Below are 16,547 nucleotides of genomic sequence, written 5' to 3'. Positions count from 1 at the left end.
CCGGCTGGCCCTCCACCAAGGGGCCTCTGACCCCAGCAAGCTACCCAGGGGTCCTCAACTCTCCCTAGACTTGCAGTGGAGGCCCAAGTGTGCCCCCTGGCCCTCCTTCTAGGGTCCTCAGACCCTGGGAATCTACCAAGGGGTCCACAACTATCCCTGGACTTGCACTAGAGGCCCCAGGGTGCCCCCTGGCCATCCACCTAGGGGCGTATGACCCCAGCTAGCTACCCAGGGGTCCACATCTCTCCCTGGACTTGCAATAGAGGCCTTAGGGTACCCCCTGGCCCTCCACCTAGGGGCTTTATTCCACAGCAAGCTACCCAGGGGTCCACCTCTCTCCCTGAACTTGCAGTAGAGGCCCCAGGGTGCCCGCTGGCCCTCCACCTAGGGGCCTCTGACCCCAGCAAGCTACCCAGGGGTCCACATCTCTCCCTAGTCTTGCAGTAGAGGCCCAAGGGTGCCCCCTAGCCCTCTACCTAGGGTCTTCTGACCCCAACAATCTACCCAGGGGTCCACCTCTCTCCCTGGACTTGCAGTAGAGGCCCTAGGGTACCCCTTGGCCCTCAAGCTAGGGGCGCTGACCCCAGAAAGCTATCCAGGGGTCCACCTCTCTCCCTGGACTTGCAGTACAGGCCCCAAGGTGCCCCCTGGCACTCCACCTATTGGCCTCTGACCCCAGCAAGCTACCAATGGGTCCACAACTCTCCCTGGACTTGCAGTAGAGGCCCAAGGGTGCCCGCTGGCCCTCCACGTAGGGGCCTCTGACCCCAGCAAGCTACCCAGGGGTCCAGCTTTCTCCCTGGACTTGTAGTAGAGGCCCCAGGGTGCCCCCTGGCCCTCCACCTAGGGGCCTAAGATCCCAGCAAGCTACCTAGGAGTCCACCTCTCTCCATGGACTTGCATTAGAGGCCCCAGGGTGCCCCCTGGCCCTCCACCTAGGGGCCTAGCACCCCAGTAAGCTACCCAGAGGTCCACCTCTCTCCCTTGACTTGCAGTAGAGGCCCCAGGGTGCCCCCTGGCCCTCCACCTAGGGGCCTCTGACCCCAGCAAGCTACCCAGAGGTCCACCTCTCTCCCTGGACTTGCAGTAGAGGCCTTAGGGTACCTCCTGGCCCTACACCTAGGGGCCTCTGACCCCAGAAAGCTACACAGGGGTCCACCTTTCTCCCTGGACTTGACGTAGAGGCCCCATGGTGCCCACTGGCCCTCCACCTAGGGGCCTAAGACCCAAGCAAGCTACCCAGGGGTCCACAACTGTCCCTGGACTTGCAGTAGAGGCCCCAGAGTGCCCCCTGGCCCTCCACCTAGGGGCCTCTGACCCCAGCAAGCTACCCAGAGGTTCACCTCTCTCCCTGGACTTGCAGTAGAGGCCCTAGGGTACCTCCTGGCCCTACACCTAGGGGCCTCTGACCCCAGCAAGCTACCCAGGGGTCCACAACTCTCCCTGGACTTGCAGTAGAAGACCCAGGGTGCCCCCTTGCCCTTCACCTAGGGGCCTCTGACACCAGAAAGCTACCCAGGGGTCCACCTTTCTCCCTGGACTTGAAGTAGAGGCCCCAGGGTGCCCACTGGCCTTCCAGATAGGGGCTTAAGACCCCAGCAAGCTACCCAGGGGTCCACAACCCTCCCTGGACTTGCAGTAGAGGCCCCAAGGTGCCCCTTGGCCCTCCACCTAGGGGCCTCTGACCCCACCAAGCTACCCAGGGGTCCACAACTCTCCCTGGACTTGCAGTAGAGGCCCCAGGGTGCCCCTTTGCCCTCCACCTTGGGGCCTCTAACATCAGCAAGGTACCCAGGTGTCCACATCTCTCCCTGGACTTGCAGTATAGGCCCCAGGGTGCCCCCTGGCCCTCCACCTAGTGGCCTAAGATCTCAGCAAGCTACCCAGGGGTCCACCTCTCTCCCTTGACATGAAGTATAGACCCCAGGGTGCCCCCTGGCCCTCCACCTAGGGGCTTAGGACCCTAGCAAGCTACCCAGGGGTCCACAACCCTCCCTGGACTTGCAGTAGAGGCTCCAAGGTGCCCCTTGGCCGTCCACCTAGGGGCCTCTGACCCCACCAAGCTACCCAGGGGTCCACAACTCTCCCTGGACTTGCAGTAGAGGCCCCAGGGTGCCCCTTGGCCCTCCACCTTGGGGCCTCTGACATCAGCAAGGTACCCAGGTGTCCACATCTCTCCCTGGACTTGCAGTGTAGGCCCCAGGGTGCCCCCTGGCCCTCCACCTAAGGTCCTAAGATCTCAGCAAGCTACTCAGGGGTCCACCTCTCTCCCTTGACTTGAAGTATGGGCCCCAGGGTGCCCCCTGGCCCTCCACCTAGGGGCTTAGGACCCTAGCAAGCTACCCAGGGGTCCACCTCTCTCCCTGGACTTGCAGTAGAGGCCCCAGGGTGCCCCCTGGCCCTCCACCTAGGGGCCTAAGACCCCAGCAAGCTACACAGGGGTCTAAATATCTCCCTGTACTGGCAGTAAAGTCCCCAGGGTGCCCTCTGGCCCTCCACCTAGGGGCTTCTGACCCCAGTAAGCTACCCAGGGGTCCACAACTCTCCCTGGACTTTCAGTAGAGGCCCCAGGGTGCCCCCTGGCCATCCACCTAAGGACTTCTGACCCCAGCAAGCTACACAGGGGTCAACCTCTCTCCCTGGACTTGCGTTAGAGGCCCTAGGGTACCCCCTTGCCCTCCACCTATGGGCTTCAGACCTCATCAAGCTACCCAGGGGTCCACAACTCTCCCTGGACTTGCAGTAGAGGCCCCAGGGTGCCCCCTGGCCCTCCACCTAGGGGCCTAAGACGCCATCAAGCTACCCAGGGGTCCACGTCTCTCCCTGGACTTGCAGTAGAGGCCCCAGGGTGCCCCCTGGCCCTCCACCTACTGGCCTCTGACCCCAGCAAGCTACCCAGGGGTCCACCTTTCTCCCTAGACTTGAAGTAGAGGCCCCAGGGTGCCCACTGGCCCTCCAGATAGGGGCTTAAGACCCCAGCAAGCTACCCAGGGGTCCACAACTCTCCCTGGACTTGCAGTAGAGGCCCCAAGGTGCCCCTTGGCCCTCCACCTAGGGGCCTCTGACCCCACCAAGCTACCCAGGGGTCGACAACTCTCCCTGGACTTGCAGTAGAGGCGCCAGGGTGCCCCTTGGCCCTCCACCTTGAGGCCTCTAACATCGGCAAGGTACCCAGGTGTCCACATCTCTCCCTGGACTTGCAGTATAGGCCCCAGGGTGCCCCCTGGCCCTCCACCTAGGGGCCTTAGATCTCAGCAAGCTACCCAGGGGTCCACCTCTCTCCCTTCACTTGAAGTATAGGCCCCAGGGTGCCCCCTGGCCCTCCACCTAGGGGCTTAGGACCCTAGCAAGCTACCCAGGGGTCCACAACTCTCCCTGGACTTGCAGTAGAGGCCCCAGGGTGCCCCCTTGCCCTCCACCTAGGGGCCTCTGACCCCAGAAAGCTACCCAGGGGTCCACCTTTCTCCTTGGACTTGAAGTAGAGGCCCCAGGGTGCCCACTGGCCCTCCAGATAGAGGCTTAAGACCCCAGCAAGCTACCCAGGGGTCCACAACCCTCCCTGGACTTGCAGTAGAGGCCCCAAGGTGCCCCTTGGCCCTCCACTTAGGGGCCTCTGACCCCACCAAGCTACCCAGGGGTCCACAACTCTCCCTGGACTTGCAGTAGAGGCCCCAGGGTGCCCCTTGGCCCTCCACCTTGGGGCCTCTAACATCAGCAAGGTACCCAGGTGTCCACATCTCTCCGTGGACTTGCAGTATAGGCCCCAGGGTGCCCCCTGGCACTCCACCTAGGGGCCTAAAATCTCAGCAAGCTACCCAGGGGTCCACCTCTCTCCCTTGACTTGAAGTAAAGGCCCCAGGGTGCCCCCTGGCCCTCCACCTAGGGGCTTAGGACCCTAGCAAGCTACCCAGGGGTCCACAACCCTCCCTGGACTTGCAGTAGAGGCTCCAAGGTGCCCCTTGGCCGTCCACCTAGGGGCATCTGACCCCACCAAGCTACCCAGGGGTTAACAACTCTCCCTGGACTTGCAGTTGAGGCCCCAGGGTGCCCCTTGGCCCTCCACCTTGGGGCCTCTGACATCAGCAAGGTACCCAGGTGTCCACATCTCTCCCTGGACTTGCAGTGTAGGCCCCAGGGTGCCCCCTGGCCCTCCACCTAAGGTCCTAAGATCTCAGCAAGCTACCCAGGGGTCCACCTCTCTCCCTTGACTTGAAGTATGGGCCCCAGGGTGCCCCCTGGCCCTCCACCTAGGGGCTTAGGACCCTAGCAAGCTACCCAGGGGTCCACCTCTCTCCCTGGACTTGCAGTAGAGGCCCCAGGGTGTCCCCTGGCCCTCCACCTAGGGGCTCAAGACCCCAGCAAGCTACACAGGGGTCTAAATATCTCCCTGGACAGGCAGTAAAGTCCCCAGGGTGCCCTCTGGCCCTCCACCTAGGGGCTTCTGACCCCAGCAAGCTACCCAGGGGTCCACAACTCTCCCTGGACTTTTAGTAGAGGCCCCAGGGTGCCCCCTGGCCCTCCACCTAAGGACTTCTGACCCCAGCAAGCTACAAAGGGGTCCACCTCTCTCCCTGGACTTGCGTTAGAGGCCCTAGGGTACCCCATTGCCCTCCACCTATGGGCTTCAGACCTCATCAAGCTACCCAGGGGTCCACAACTCTCCCTGGACTTGCAGTAGAGGCCCCAGGGTGCCCCCTGGCCCTCCACCTAGGGGCCTAAGACCCCAGCAAGCTACCCAGGGGTCCACGTCTCTCCCTGGACTTGCAGTAGAGGCCCCAGGGTGCCCCCTGGCCCTCCACCTACTGGCCTCTGACCCCAGCAAGCTACTCAGGGGTCCACCTCTCTCCCTAGACTTGCAGTAGAGGCCCCAGGGTTTCCCCTGGCCCTCCACCTAGGGGCATCTGACCCTAGCAAGCTACCCAGGGGTCCACCTCTCTCCCTGGACTTGCAGTATAGGCCCCAAGGTGCCCCCTTACCCTCCACCTTGGAGCCTCTTACCCCAGGATGCTACCCAGGGGTCTATCTCTCTCCCTGGACTTGCAGGATAGGCTCTAGGGGGCAACCTGGCCCTCCACCTAGGCACCCCTGACCCCAGCAAGCTACCCAGGGGTCCACCTCTCTCCCTGGCCTTGCAGTATATGCCCCAGGGTGCCCCCTGGCCCTCCACCTAGGGGCCTAAGATCCCAGCAAGCTACCCAGGTGTCCACCTCTCTCCATGGACTTGCAGTATAGGCCCCAGAGTGCCCCCTGGCCCTCCACCTAGGGGCCTCTGACCCCAGCAAGCTACCCAGAGGTTCACCTCTCTCCATGGACTTGCAGTAGAGGCCCTAGGGTACCTCCTGGCCCTACACCTAGGGGCCTCTGACCCCAGCAAGCTACCCAGGGGTCCACAACTCTCCCTGGACTTGCAGTAGAGGCCCCAGGGTGCCCCCTTGCCCTCCACATAGGGGCCTCTGACCCCAGAAAGCTACCCAGGGGTCCACCTTTCTCCCTGGACTTGAAGTAGAGGCCCCAGGGTGCCCACTGGCCCTCCAGATAGGGGCTTAGGACACCAGCAAGCTACCCAGGGGTCCACAACCCTCCCTGGACTTGCAGTAGAGGCCCCAAGGTGCCCCTTGGCCCTCCACCTAGGGGCCTCTGACCCCACCAAGCTACCCAGGGGTCCACAACTCTCCCTGGACTTGCAGTAGAGGCCCCAGGGTGCCCCTTGGCCCTCCACCTTGGGGCCTCTGACATCAGCAAGGTACCCAGGTGTCCACATCTCTCCCTGGACTTGCAGTATAGGCCCCAGGGTGCCCCCTTGCCCTCCATCTAGGGGCCTAAGATCTCAGCAAGCTACCCAGGGGTCCAGCTCTCTCCCTTGACTTGAAGTATAGGCCCCAGGGTGCCCCCTGGCCCTCCACCTAGGGGCTTAGGACCCTAGCAAGCTACCCAGGGGTCCACAACCCTCCCTGGACTTGCAGTAGAGGCTCCAAGGTGCCCCTTGGCCGTCCACCTAGGGGCCTCTGACCCCACCAAGCTACCCAGGGGTCCACAACTCTCCCTGGACTTGCAGTAGAGGCCCCAGGGTGCCCCTTGGACCTCCATCTTGGGGCCTCTGACATCAGCAAGGTACCCAGGTGTCCACATCTCTCCCTGGACTTGCAGTATAGGCCCCAGGGTGCCCCCTGGCCCTTCACCTAAGGTCCTAAGATCTCAGCAAGCTACCCAGGGGTCCACCTCTCTCCCTTGACTTGAAGTATGGGCCCCAGGGTGCCCCCTGGCCCTCCACCTAGGGGCTTAGGACCCTAGCAAGCTACCCAGGGGTCCACCTCTCTCCCTGGACTTGCAGTAGAGGCCCCAGGGTGCCCCCTGGCCCTCCACCTAGGGGCCTAAGACCCCAGCAAGCTACACAGGGGTCTATAATATCCCTGGACTGGCAGTAAAGTCCCCAGGGTGCCCTCTGGCCCTCCACCTAGGGGCTTCTGACCCCAGCAAGCTACCCAGGGGTCCACAACTCTCCCTGGACTTTCAGTAGAGGCCCCAGGGTGCCCCCTGGCCCTCCAACTAAGGACTTCTGACCCCAGCAAGCTACACAGGGGTCCACCTCTCTCCCTGGACTTGCGGTAGAGGCCCCAGGGTGCCGCCTGGCCCTTCACCTAGGGGCCTAGGACCCCAGCAAGCTACCCAGAGGTCCACCTTTCTTCCTGGACTTGCAGTAGAGGCCCCAGGGTGCCCCCTGGCTCTCCACCTAGGGGCCTCTGAACCCAGCAAGCTACCCAGAGGTCCACCTCACTCCCTGGACTTGCAGTCGAGGCCTTAGGGTACCTCCTGGCCCTACACCTAGGGGCCTCTGACCCCAGCAAGCTACCCAGGGGTCCACAACTCTCCCTGGACTTGCAGTAGAGGCCCCAGGGTGCCCCCTTGCCCTCCACCTAGGGGCATCTGACCCCAGAAAGCTACCCAGGGGTCCACCTTTCTCCCTGGACTTAAAGTAGAGCCCCCAGGGTGCCCACTGGCCCTCCACCTAGGGGCCTAAGACCCCAGCAAGCTACCCAGGGGTCCACAACTCTCACTGGACTTGCAGTAGAGGCCCCAGGGTGCCCCTTGGCCCTCCACCTAGGGGCCTCTGACCCCAGCAAGCTACCCAGGGGTCCACAACTCTCCCTGGACTTGCAGTAGAGGCCCCAGGGTGCCCCTTGGTCCTCCACCTAGGGGCCTCTGACATCAGCAAGCTACCCAGGGGTCCACATCTCTCCCTGGACTTTCAGTAGAGGCCCCAGGGTGCCCCCTGGCCCTCTACCTAGGGGCTTAGGACCCCAGCAAGCTACCCAGGGGTCCACATCTCTCTCTGGACTTGCAGTAGAGGCCCCAGGGTGCCCCCTGGCCCTCCACCTACGGGCCTAAGACCCCAGCAAGCTACACAGGGGTCCAATTATCTCCCTGGACTGGCAGTATAGGCCCCAGGGTGCCCTCTGGCCCTCCACCTAGGGGCTTCTGACCCCAGCAAGCTACCCAGGGGTCCACAACTTTCCCTGGACTTTCAGTAGAGGCCCCAGGGTGCCCCCTGGCCCTCCACCTAAGGACCTCTGACCCCGGCAAGCTACACAGGGGTCCAACTCTCTCCCTGGACTTGGGTTAGAGGCCCTAGGGTACCCCCTTGCCCTCCAACTATGAGCTTCAGACCTCATCAAGCTACCCAGGGATCCACCTCTCTCCCTGGACTTGCAGTATAGGCCCCAGGGTGCCCTCTGGCCCTCCACCTAGGGGCCTAAGATCCCAGCAAGCTACCCAGGGGTCCACCTCTCTCCCTTGACTTAAAGTATAGGCTCCAGGGTGCCCCCTGTCCCTCCACCTAGGGGCCTAAGACCCCAGCAAGCTACCCAGGGGTCCACAACTCTCCCTGGACTTGCAGTAGAGGCCCCAGGGTGCCCCCTGGCCCTCCACCTAGGGGCCTCTGACCCCAGCTAGCTACTCAGAGGTTCACCACTCTCCCTGGACTTGCAGTAGAGGCCATAGGGTACCTCCTGGCCCTACACCTAGGGGCCTCTGGCCCCAGCAAGCTACCCAGTGGTCCACAACTCTCCCTGGACTTGCAGTAGAGGCCCCAGGGTGCCCCCTGGCCCTCGACCTAGGGGCCTAAGTCCCCAGCAAGCTACACAGGGGTCCAATTATCTCCCTGGACTGGCAGTATAGGCCCCAGGGTTCCCTCTGACCCTCCACCTAGGGGCTTCTGACCCCAGCAAGCTACCCAGGGGTCCACAACTCTCCCTGGACTTGCAGTAGAGGCCCCAGGGTGCCCCCTGGCCCTCCACCTAGGGGCCTCTGACCCCAGCTAGCTACTCAGAGGTTCACCACTCTCCCTGGACTTGCAGTAGAGGCCATAGGGTACCTCCTGGCCCTACACCTAGGGGCCTCTGGCCCCAGCAAGCTACCCAGTGGTCCACAACTCTCCCTGGACTTGCAGTAGAGGCCCCAGGGTGCCCCCTGGCCCTCGACCTAGGGGCCTAAGTCCCCAGCAAGCTACACAGGGGTCCAATTATCTCCCTGGACTGGCAGTATAGGCCCCAGGGTTCCCTCTGACCCTCCACCTAGGGGCTTCTGACCCCAGCAAGCTACCCAGGGGTCCACAACTCTCCCTGGACTTTCAGTAGAGGCCCCAGGGTGCCCCTTGGCCCTCCAACTAAGGACCTCTGACCCCAGCAAGCTACACAGGGGTCCACCTCTCTCCCTGGACTTGCAGTAGAGGCCCTAGGGTACCTCCTGGCCCTACACCTAGGGGCCTCTGAACCCAGCAAGCTACCCAACGGTCCACAACTCTACCTGGACTTGCAGTAGAGGCCCCAGGGTGCCCCCTGGCCCTCCACCTAGGGGCCTAAGATCCCAGCAAGCTACCCAGGGGTCCACCTCTCTCCTTTGACTTGAAGTATAGGCCCCAGGGTGCCCCCTGGCCCTCCACCCAGGGGCTTAGGACCCCAGCAAGCTACACAGGGGTCCACCTCTCTCCCTGGACTTGCAGTATAGGCCCCAGGGTGCCCCTTGGCCCTCCACCTAGGGGCATAAGATCCCAGCAAGCTACCCAGGGGTCCACCTCTCTCCCTTGACTTGAAGTATAGGTCCCAGGGTGCCCCCTGGCCCTCCACCTAGGGGCTTAGGACCCCAGCAAGCTACCCAGGGGTCCACCTCTCTCCCTGGACTTGCAGTTGAGGCCCCAGGGTGCCCCCTGGCCCTCCATCTAGGGGCCTAAGACCCCAGCAAGCTACACAAGGGTCCAATTATCTCCCTGGACTGGCAGTATAGGCCCCAGGGTGCCCCCTGGCCCTCCACCTAGGGGCTTCTGTCCCCAGCAAGCTACCCAGAGGTCCACAACTCTCCCTGGACTTTCAGTAGAGGCCCCAGGGTGCCCCCTGGACCTCCACCTTAGGGCCTCTGACCCCAGCAAGCTACACAGGGGTCCACCTCTCTCCCTGGACTTGCGTTAGAGGCCCTAGGGTACCCCCTTGCCCTCCAGCTACGGGCTTCAGACCTCATCAAGCTACCCAGGGATCCACCTCTCTCCTTGGACTTGCAGTATAGGCCCCAAGGTACCCCCTGGCCCTCCACCTAGGGGCCTCTGACCCCAGCAAGCTACCAAGGTGTCCCAAACTCTCCCTGGACTTGCAGTAGAGGCCCCAGGGTGCCCCCTGGCCCTCCACCTAGGGTCCTCAGACCCTAGGAATCTACCAAGGGGTCCACAACTATCCTTGGACTTGCACTAGAGGCCCCAGGGTGCCCCCTGGCCCTCCATGTAAGGGCCTCTGACCCCAGCTAGCTACCCAGGGGTCCACCTCTCTCCCTGGACTTGCAGTAGAGGCCCTAGGGTATCCCCTGGCCCCCCACCTAGAGGCTTTATTCCCCAGCAAGCTACCCTGGGGTCCACCTCTCTCCCTGGACTTGCAGTAGAGGCCCCAGGGTGCCCGCTGGCCCTCCACCCATGGGCCTCTGACCTCAGCAAGCTACCTGGGGGTCCACCTCTCTCCCTGGACTTGCAGTAGAGCCCCCAGGAAGCCCCTTGGCCCTCCTTCTAGGGGCCTCTGACCCCAGCAAGCTACCCAGGAGTCCACCTCTCTTCCTGGACTTGTAGTAGAGGCCCCAGGGTGCCCCTTGGCCCTCCAGCTAGGGGCCCTGACCCCAGAAAGGTACCCAAGGGTCCACCTCTCTCCCTGGACTTGCAGTATAGGCCCCAAGGTGCCCCCTTACCCTCCACCTATGGGCCTCTTCCCCAGGAAGCTACCCAGGGGTCCACCTCTCTTTATGGACTTGCAGTATAGGCCCCAGGGTGCCCCCTTGCCCTCCACCCTGGGGCCTCTGTCCCCAGCTAGCTACACAGGGGTCCACAACTCTCCCTGGACTTGCAGTAGAGGCCCCAGGGTGCCCCCTTGCCCTGCACCTAGGGGCCTCTGACCCCAGCAAGCTACTCAGGGGTCCACATCTCTCCATGGACTTGCAGTATAGGCCCCAGGGTGCCCCCTGGCACTCCACCTAGGGGCCTAAGACCCCAGCAAACTACCCAGGGGTCCACCTCTCTCCCTGGACTGGCAGTATAGGCCCCAGGGTGCCCCTTGACCCTCCACCTAGGTTCTTCTTACCCCAGCAAGCTACCCAGGGGTCCACCTCTCTCCCTGGACTTGCAGAAGAGGCCCCAGGGTGCCCGCTGGCCCTCCACTTAGGGGCCTCTGACCCCAGCAAGCTACCCAGGGGTCTACATCTCTCCCTGGACTTGCAGTAGAGGCCCCAGGAAGCCCCCTGGATCTCCACCTAGGGTCCTCTGACCCCAGAAATCTACCAAGGGGTCCACAACTCTCCCTGGAATTGCAGTAGAGGCCCTAGGGTAGCCCCTGGCCCTCCACCTAGGGGCTTTATTCCCCAGCAAGCTACCCAGGGGTCCACCTCTCTCCCTGGACTTGCAGTGTAGGCCCCAGGGTGCCCCCTGGCCTTCCAGTTAGGGGCCTCTTACCCCAGCAAGCTACCCAGGGGTCCACCTCTCTCCCTGGACTTGCAGTATAGAACCCAGGAAGCCCCCTGGCCCTCCACCAAGGAGCTTCTGACGCCAGCAAGCTAACCAGGGGCCCATCTCTTTCCCTGGACTTGCAGTAGAGGCACTAGGGTACCCCCTGGCCCTCCACCTAGGGGCCTCTGACCCCAGCAAGCTACACAGGGGTCAACCTGTCTCCCTGGACATGCAGTAGATGCCCCAGGGTGCCCTGGCCCTACACCTAGGGGCTTCGTACCCCAGCAAGCTATCCAGGGGTCCACCTCTCTCCCTGGATCTGCAGGATAGGCCCCAGGTTGCCCCGTGGCCCTTCACCTAGGGGCCTCTGACCTCAGTAAGCTACCCAGGGGTCCACCTCTCTCCCTGGACTTGCAGTATAGGCCCCAGGGTACCACCTGGCCCTCCACCTAGGGGCCTCTTACCCCAGGAAGCTACCCAGGGGTCCACCTCTCTCCCTGCACTTGCAATAGAGGCCCCAGGGTGCCCCCTGGCACTCCACCTAGGGGCCTATGACCTAAGCAAGCTACCCAGGGGTCCACCTCTCTCCCTGGTCTTGCAGTAGAGGCCCCAGGGTGCCCGCTGGCCCTCCACCAAGGGGCCTCTGACCCCAGCAAGCTACCCAGGGGTCCACAACTCTCCCTAGACTTGCAGTAGAGGCCCAAGGGTGTCCCCTGGCCATCCACCTAGGGTCCTCTGACCCCAGCAATCTACCCAGGGGTCCACCTGTTTCCCTGGACTTGCAGTTTAGGCCCCAGGGTGCCCCCTGGCCCTCCACCTAGGGGCCTATGACCCCTGAAAGCTACCCTGAAGTCCACCTCTCTTCCTGAACTTGCAATAGAGGCCCCAGGGTGCCCCTTGGCCCTCCACCTAGGGGCCTCTGACCCCAGCAAGCTACCTAGGGGTCCACATCTCTCCCTGGACTTGCAGTAGAGGCCCCAGGGTGCCCCCTGGCCCTCCACCTAGGGGCCTAAGATCCCAGCAAGCTACCCAGGGGTCCACCTCTCTCCCTTGACTTGAAGTATAGGCCCCAGGGTGCCCCCTGGCCCTCCACCTAGGGGCCTAGGAACACAGCAAGCTACCCAGGGGTCCACCTCTCTCCCTGGACTTGCAGTAGAGGCCCCAGGGTGCCCCCTGGCTCTCCACCTAGGGGCCTAAGATCCCAGCAAGCTACCCAGGGGTCCACTTCTCACCCTTGACTTGAAGTATAGGCCCCAGGGTGCCCCCTGGCCCTCCACCTAGGGGCCTAAGACCCCAGCAAGCTACCCTGGGGTCCAATTATCTCCCTGGACTGGCAGTAGAGGCCCCAGGGTGCCCCCTGGCCCTCCACCTAGGGTCCTCAGACCCTAGGAATCTACCAAGGGGTCCACAACTTTCCCTGGACTTGCACTAGAGGACCCAGGGTGTCCCCTGGCCCTCCACCTAAGGGCCTCTGACCCCAGCTAGCTACCCAGGGGTCCACCTCTCTCCATGGACTTGCAGTAGAGGCCCTAGGGTACCCCCTGATGCTCCACCTAGGGGCTTTATTCCCCAGCAAGCTACCCAGGGTTCCACATCTCTCCCTGGACTTGCAGTAGAGGCCCCAGGGTGCCCGCTGGCCTTCCACCTAGGGGCCTCTGACCCCAGCAAGCTACCCAGGTGTCCACCTCTCTCCATGGACTTGCAGTAGAGGCCTTAGGGTACCCCCTGGCCCTCCAGCTATTGGCGCTGACCCCAGAAAGCTATCCAGGGGTCCAGCTCTCTCCCTGGACTTGCAGTACAGGCCCCAGGGTGCCCCCTAGCCCTCCACCTACGGGCCTCGGACCCCAACAAGCTACCCAGGGGTCCACCTTTCTCCCTGGACTTGAAGTATAGGCCCCAGGGTGCCCCTTGGCCCTCCATCTAGGGGCCTCTGACCCCAGCAAGCTACCCAGGGGTCCACAACTCTCCCTGGACTTGCAGTAGAGGCCCCAGGGTGCCCCTTGGCCCTCCAACTAGTGGCCTCTGACCCCAGCAAGCTACCCAGGGGTCCACATCTCTCCCTGGACTTGCAGTATAGGCCCCAGGGTGCCCCCTGGCCCTCCACCTAGGGGTCTAAGATCCCAGCAAGCTACCCAGGGGTCCACCTCTTTCTCTTGACTTGAAGTATAGGCCCCAGGGTGCCCCCTGGCCCTCCACCTAGGGGCCTAGGACCACAGCCAGCTACCCAGGGGTCCACCTCTCTCCCTGGACTTGCAGTAGAGGCCCCAGGGTGCCCCTTGGCCCTCCAACTAGGGGCCTCTGACCCCAGCAAGCTACCCAGGGGTCCACATCTCTCCCTGGACTTGCAGTATAGGCCCCAGGGTGCCCCCTGGCCCTCCACCTAGGGGTCTAAGATCCCAGCAAGCTACCCAGGGGTCCACCTCTTTCTCTTGACTTGAAGTATAGGCCCCAGGGTGCCCCCTGGCCCTCCACCTAGGGGCCTAGGACCACAGCCAACTACCCAGGGGTCCACCTCTCTCCCTGTACTTGCAGTAGAGGCCCCAGGTTGCCCCCTTGTCCTCCACCTAGGGGCCTAAGACCCCAGCCTGCTACCCCGGGGTCCAATTATCTCCCTGGACTGGCAGTAGAGGCCCCAGGGTGCCACCTGGCCCTACACGTAGGGGCCTCTGACCCCAGAAATCTACACAGGGGTCCACCTCTCTCCCTGGACTTGCGTTAGAGGCCCTAGGGTACCCCTTTGCCCTCCACCAATGGGCTTCAGACTTCATCAAGCTACCCAGTTCTACCAGAAAGACTCTAGGAGGCAGACAAACGTTTGAACATTTATTGTGAATTGTTTGCATGAATGAGAGTTCGTTACAGTCCTTTCATAAAGTTCTTTGGCGTAAGCCCCGTCTATAGTGCAGAACTCTGGATGAGCTGGCAGATCCTGCCTGAAGATGAAGGCAGGGCGAAGCCAACCCTCTGAGTGGAGACGAGGCCAACCTGGTGGTGGTGGTGATGGGGAGGATGGAGGGAAACTTCCGCAACGTCACCTGAATACAGCGAAACAGATTGTTTAGATGAGCTTTTATACATGGCTTGCTTGGTTGTTATAGGCTGACGAGATAATTATTATGAATGACGTGACATCTCAGTCTTCCTGGTAGAACCTTCGCTAAAGCTTTCATGGATCCACCTCTCTTCCTGGACTTGCAGTATAGGCCCCAGGGTACCCCCTGGCCCTCCACCTAGGGGCCTCTTACCCCATGAAGCTACCCAGGGGTCCACCTCTCTCCCTGTTCTTGCAATAGAGGCCCCAGGGTGCCCCCAGGCACTCCACCTAGGGGCCTAAGACCCCAGCAAGCTACCCAGGGGTCCACCTCTCTCCCTGGACTTGCAAAAGAGGCCCCAGGGTGCCCGCTGGCCCTCCACTTAGGGGCCTCTGACCCCAGCAAGCTACCCAGGGGTCTACATCTCTCCCTGGACTTGCAGTAGAGGCCCCAGGAAGCCCCCTGGCCCTCCACCTAGGGTCTTCTGACCCCAGCACTCTACCAAGGGGTCCACAACTCTCCCTGGAATTGCAGTAGAGGCCCTAGGGTAGCCCCTGGCCCTCCACCTAGGGGCTTTAGTCCCCAGCAAGCTACCCAGGGGTCCACCTCTCTACCTGGACTTGCAGTTTAGGCACCAGGGTGCCCCCTGGCCCTCCAGTTAGGGGCCTCTTACCCCAGCAAGCTACCCAGGGGTCCACCTCTCTCCCTGGACTTGCAGTAGAGAACCCAGGAAGCCCCCTGGCCCTCCACCAAGGAGCTTCTGAAGCCAGCAAGCTACCCAGGGGCCCATCTCTCTCCCTGGACTTGCAGTAGAGACCCCAGGGTGCCCGCTGGCACTCCACCTAGGGGCCTCTGACCCCAGCAAGCTACCCAGGGGTCCACATCTCTCCCTAGACTTGCAGTAGAGGCCCAAGGGTGCCCCCTGGCCCTCCACCTAGGGTCCTCTGACCCCAGCAATCTACCCAGGGGTCCACCTCTTTCCCTGGACTTGCAGTAGAGGCACTAGGGTACCCCCTGGCCCTCCACCTAGGGGCCTCTGACCCCAGCAAGCTACCCAGGGGTCCACCTCTCTCCCTGGACATGCAGTAGATGCCCCAGGGTGCCCCTGGCCCTATACCTAGGGACGTCGTACCCCAGCAAGCTATCCAGGGGTCCACCTCTCTCCCTGGATCTGCAGGATAGGCCCCAGGTTGCCCCGTGGCCCTCCACCTAGGGGCCTCTGACCTCAGGAAGCTACCCAGGGGTCCACCTCTCTCCCTGGACTTGCAGTATAGGCCCCTGGGTGCCCCCTGGCCCTCCACCTAGGGGCCTATGACCCCTGAAAGCTACCCAGAAGTCCACCTCTCTCCCTGGACTTGCAGTAGAGGCCCCAGGGTGCCCCCTGGCCCTCCACCTAGGGTCCTCTGACCCCAGCAATCTACCAAGGGGTCCACAACTCTCCCTGGAATTGCAGTAGAGGCCCTAGGGTAGCCCCTGGCCCTCCACCTAGGGGCTTTAGTCCCCAGCAAGCTACCCAGGGGTCCACCTCTCTCCCTGGACTTGCAGTGTAGGCCCCAGGGTGCCCCCTGGCCCTCCAGTTAGGGGCCTCTTACCCCAGCAACCTACCCAGGGGTCCACCTCTCTCCCTGGACTTGCAGTAGAGAACCCAGGAAGCCCCCTGGCCCTCCACCAAGGAGCTTCTGACGCCAGCAAGCTACCCAGGGGCCCATCTCTCTCCCTGGACTTGCAGTAGAGACCCCAGGGTGCCCGCTGGCACTCCACCTAGGGGCCTCTGACCCCGGCACGCTACCCAGGGGTCCTTATCCCTCCCTAGACTTGAAGTAGAGGCCCAAGGGTGCCCCCTGGCCCTCCACCTAGGGTCCTCTGACCCCAGCAATCTACCCAGGGGTCCACCTCTTTCCCTGGACTTGCAGTAGAGGCACTAGGGTACCCCCTGGCCCTCCACCTAGGGGCCTCTGACCCCAGCAAGCTACCCAGGGGTCCACCTCTCTCCCTGGACATGCAGTAGATGCCCCAGGGTGCCCCTGGCCCTACACCTTGGGGCTTCGTACCCCAGCAAGCTATCCAGGGGTCCACCTCTCTCACTGGTTCTGCAGGATAGGCCCCAGGTTGCCCCTTGGCCCTCCACCTAGGGGCCTCTGACCCCAGCAAGCTACCTAGGGGTCCACATCTCTCCCTGGACTTGCAGTATAGGCCCCAGGGTGCCCCTTGGCCCTCCACCTAGGGGCCTAATATCCCAGCAAGCTACCCAGGTGTCCACCTCTCTCCCTTGACTTGAAGTATAGGCCCCAGGGTGCCCCCTGGCCCTCCACCTAGGGGCCTAAGACCCCAGCAAGCTACCTCGGGGTCCAATTATCTCCCTGGACTGGCAGTAGAGGCCCCAGGGTGCCCCCTGGCCCTCCACCTAGGGGCCTCTGACTCCAGAAAGAAACACAGGGGTCCACCTCTCTCCCTGGACCTGCGTTTGAGTCCCTAGGGTACCCCCTTGCCCTCCACCTATGGGCTTCAGACCACATCAAGCTACCCAGGGATCCACCTCTCTCCCT

The sequence above is a fragment of the Danio rerio genome, chromosome 17 (assembly GCF_052040795.2).
Source record: "Danio rerio strain M-AB ecotype USA chromosome 17, GRCz13ab, whole genome shotgun sequence".
Taxonomy (NCBI): domain Eukaryota; kingdom Metazoa; phylum Chordata; class Actinopteri; order Cypriniformes; family Danionidae; genus Danio; species Danio rerio.
This window is presented reverse-complemented; position numbering follows the sequence as displayed.